This window comes from Sinocyclocheilus rhinocerous, unplaced genomic scaffold, assembly GCF_001515625.1.
Source record: "Sinocyclocheilus rhinocerous isolate Xijiao unplaced genomic scaffold, SAMN03320098_v1.1 scaffold647, whole genome shotgun sequence".
In the NCBI taxonomy this organism is placed as follows: domain Eukaryota; kingdom Metazoa; phylum Chordata; class Actinopteri; order Cypriniformes; family Cyprinidae; genus Sinocyclocheilus; species Sinocyclocheilus rhinocerous.
In genome coordinates, this window is record NW_015632746.1 from 136,500 (window position 1) to 141,241 (window position 4,742).

Here is a 4,742-nt window from a genome sequence, read left to right on the forward strand (position 1 = left end):
ATGTGTTTGGCGTGCATATAATACGCAGTTTTCGCGTGCATATGATACGAAATTTGTTGGCATGCATATGATACGCAGTTTTCACATACATATGATACGCATCTACTCCACAACCCTAAACCTACCCATCGCGTAGCATATACACGCCAAAGTCAATTTTTGCGTACCAATACCACGAGTTTTCGTTTTTATTTGGCGTACTATTGATACGCACTTTCATGAGATCGGGTTGCAAATGTTCATTTTGGGTGAACTGTCCCTTTAAGACACCTTTTAAAACACATAGTAAACCCTTGAAGAGAAAGAAATAACATGTTTCCCTTTTCGGACTCTACTCTGGAAAGGTAAGTGCACTTTCACAAAAGACACACAGCATCACCCTAATAACTCTCAGTGGCCGCCAGACCCCTGCCAGCCCTCCCTAATCAAACCCCCACCATTGGCCACAGAGACTGTTATGGACCCTTGCCCATTTTGTGCTCGGCCCTCATGACAATAGCACCAGTAGTTGCCCAGGAGACTGGCCTTTCACGGCCCATGTGATAAAAAAGATGTATTCGCTGCTCCTCTCCCCCTCGGCTTCGCGCTCCACCCCCGTCTCTTGTGTCTGGATCATGGGGATCGGTTGAGCACATGAGAGCTGTCCGAGACATCAGCGGCTCTCGGCTCTTCTTGTGCTACACAGAAGCAGAATACCAATGGAGTTGTGCGGGAAACGGCACAAACCCCGTCCTGAAGCCACAGCTTGCCCAGTGGCTCAAATTCACAACAATGTAGCATCCCACAGTATGACGTCTGACTCGACCGTCTGACAAAAAGCCTCCCGTTACAGTAGAGGCCCGACCTCTCTGATGTTTACTCTGCTTTCTGAATGTTTTTTTTCATTGAATAACATTTCCCTGATGTGACGTCAAACAGACCTGAGGAAAATGCAGAATTTGAGAATTGGCTCCATTTCAATCAGTGTGAATTTGAATTGGACAAAGAGCTTTTTGCTACCAGATTAAACCCATTAAAATGGTTTTGTTAGTGTAAATTGTAATTTATTCCTGTGATGCAAAGCTGAATTTTCAGCATAATTATTCTAGTCTTCAGTGTCACATTATCCTTCAGAAATCATTCTAATATGCTGATTTGATGCTCAAGGAACATTTCTAATTATTATCAACGTTGTTCTGCTTTACAGATCTGTGGAAACTGTGACACATGTTTTCTTCTTCTTATTATTTGATGAATGGAAAGTTAAAAAGAACTGCATTTAATTTGAATAGATTTTTTGTAACAATGTAAAAGTCTTTACTGTTTTGGTCAAGTTAATGCATCCTGAATAAAACTATTAATTTCTTTGTGTATAAATTAAAACTAAAATTGAAAGGTATTGTATAAATGAATACTGTTATCATTAAGATCATCTAATGTTTCTAAAATATTTTGTGTGTATGATGTTTGCAGAGAAATTGTACTGAAAAAATAAAACCTATATGAATTCTTAATTTCATTCCATTTTGAATCCACTTCCTTAAATCCAAATGTCAATTCTACATTTTAAATTCAATTTCAGTATAACAGATATTCTCCTAGGTTTGAAACACGCAACCCTGATACTCAACAACAAGACATTTATTGCTTGGCTGTATTTTGATTACATTATCTCTTGCTTAGAAAGCTTTTTACACTTTTAGTTTTGAACATTGTTAGAGTGAAAGACAAAAGCAACAGGTTTAGCATTTCATCAGCGTGCTCTCCTTACCTGTAGCTATCAGCAAGACTGCAGGATAATACCTGGATCTGGTTACAGGGCCTCTCATCTGACCAAGCCACCACATTATAATTACCAGTACACTTTACCTGCAAAGACTATTCCAGCTTGGATTGGTTATCCCAGACCTCTCCTGAGAGGGGTGAGAACCCGAAGGATAATTGTCTGTATACAGTACACACATCCACCCTAAAGGAATTTATTTATTTGTTTGTTTGTTTGTTTGAATAGAATGTTCTTTTTACAGATATTTATTTATTTATTTATTCTGTCAACACATTTAATAACATTTGACATGAAATATTCTTTTAACAGAGAGGCAGTGATAAATTATTAAATAATAAAAACACCTGTTTGTTTGTTTGTTAATTTATTTATTTATCTGTTAACATATTTATTTATTTGATCTAGAATGTCAACATGTTTTTTTACAAAGTTTTATCTGAAATATTCTTATTATTTATTTATTCTGTCAACACATTTAATAACATTTGACATGAAATATTATTTTAACAGAGGCAGTGATAAATTATTAAATAATAAAAACACCTGTTTGTTTGTTTGTTTGTTACTTTATTTATTTATCTGTTAACATATTTATTTATTCATTTATTTGTTTGATCTAGAATGTCAACATGTTTTTTACAAAGTTTTATCTGAAATATTCTTATTATTTATTTATTCTGTCAACACATTTAATAACATTTGACATGAAATATTCTTTTAACAGAGGCAGTGATAAATTATTAAATTATAGAAACACTTGTTTGTTTGTTAATTTATTTATCTGTTAACATATTTATTTATTTATTTGTTTGATCTAGAATGTCAACATGTTTTTACAAAGTTTTATCTGAAATATTCTTATTTATTTATTTATTCTGTCAACACGTTTTTTCCACATTTAATCTAGAAAATTATTTTAACAGAGATGTACTGATAAAGTTTGTTTTCTGTTTTGTCAACACATTTTTTTAACGTAGAGGTTGTAATAAATCATAGCCAGTTAATGATCAGATGAAAAAATAATAGAAGCACCCTATTTCTCTCAGAAATTAAATAGGCACTGTATTGTACAAAACTGTCAATGTTTAACAAGCTGAATGTCATGTAAACGTATCCAGGTCACATTTATCCTAAAATTAAAAACAAACTGCAATAAGTTTGAATAGTTCTAAAATAGGCTTAATTTTCTAAGCGAAACGTAAATTCTTAACCATGTTGTTGACAGATTATGTGAGAGTCTCCCAACGAATGACATAAAACATTTTATGAGGTCCAAACCAAGCGCTTCCCAGCTTCCCGATATGAATGCCAGGTCCTGTTGATCTATGTAAAAGCACAGTGATATATGAGGGCGTGGGACGTCGTCCCCGTTGGACCCCACATGGGCCGAGCGAGGGCAGGCCTGACTGGAACTCTGGGGGGGTACGAGAATCTCACTGAGCACAAACAAAGCCCTAAACACCCACCCCACACAGACAGCGACACCCTCAAAATAAGACAAGCAGAGAGATGCTTGTGTAAATCCCACACACACTGTCTCGCTCTATTTGACGTCCCTCCCATCGCATAATAAAAGCAAGAGCACAAATGGAGCGGAATCAAGCATGAACTGAGTAAAAGATGTTGCTTTGAGAAAAAGATTCAGCTTTAGATCTTTTTTATGCCCTTTTACACAACACACACACAACAACATGAGATATCTATCTTATATTTTAATCTTAAGTACAGTATGTTCAAATAGGCTAAAGAAGGTGATGCTGAGGTGACGTCAGTCTCTGAAACAAAGCAACAAGCATCATTGCAGGTGTATCAGTGTCAGTAGGGGGGGGAGCATTAAGTAAGAGAACAATGACAGGTACGATAATAAAAACAATTAATCAACCCACTAGTATCTTTGGAAGAAGTTTTGTTGTTACACAATCATTTGATTTCTATATACGTAGTTGCATTACCAAATTTGGACAAATTTTGGTACATGACAAATTCAGAACAAACAGGCATAGGAATAGACATATATGTTTTTGACATAAAAATATGTCTGCTTTGCCATCTATTTTCCTTGGCACATACAAAGGTTTGATATTACTGAAACCCAATGGAGTGATACAAAATAATTTTACTGATTGGGGTCCATTTTTTAGCTCATATTCTGGATAAAACAAACAAACAAACCAATAAATGTTTTGTATATTAGTGCCTTTTTTATTATTTACTTTAATGACATATCTTCCCAAGAGATTAACTCATCCCATTTAACTTTACTTAGTACTAACAATCTAAATAAGAAGATAAAAGTAGCCTTGCCGTAAAATATCATTTATGTGAAGTCAGCGTAACACTCATAACACAATATGTGCGTGAAAGTGGTTAGATGTGCATGTAGAAATCTATCAGAGCCAGAATTCAGCTGCAAGAGAGAAAGTTTGGCACATATACTTTTGCCTACCAAATAATCCAACATGCGTAGGAACCCCCAAAAACCCATTCATCAAATTAGTGCAGGTTCACTATCAAAATACACCACATTTCATCATATCAGCCATTCGGTGCTAAAACAGCTCATTTGTTTTCTAGAAACCTAAACAATTCAGTTTCAATATTCTACACCAGTGGTCTTCAGTCCTGGTCTGGAGGACCCCAGCACTGCACATTATGGATGTCTCCTTTATCTGACACATCCAGGTCTTGGAGCCTCCACCAATGAGCTGATGATATAAATCAGGTGGGGCATCCAAAATGTGTAGCCCTGGGGTCTGATCTCCTTCTGAGATCAACTTCTTAAATTCACTCTTGAAAATAAAGGAACCTTTCGCAATGCAGAAGAACCACTTTTGGTTCCCCAAAGATCCTTTCAGTGAACAGTTCTTAAGAACATTTTGAACAATGGAAAGATTCCATGGACGTTAAAGGTTCTTTATGGAAGCAGGAATGCCAATTAAGAACCTTTTTATTTTTAGAAGTGTTCACTGTTGTTTGC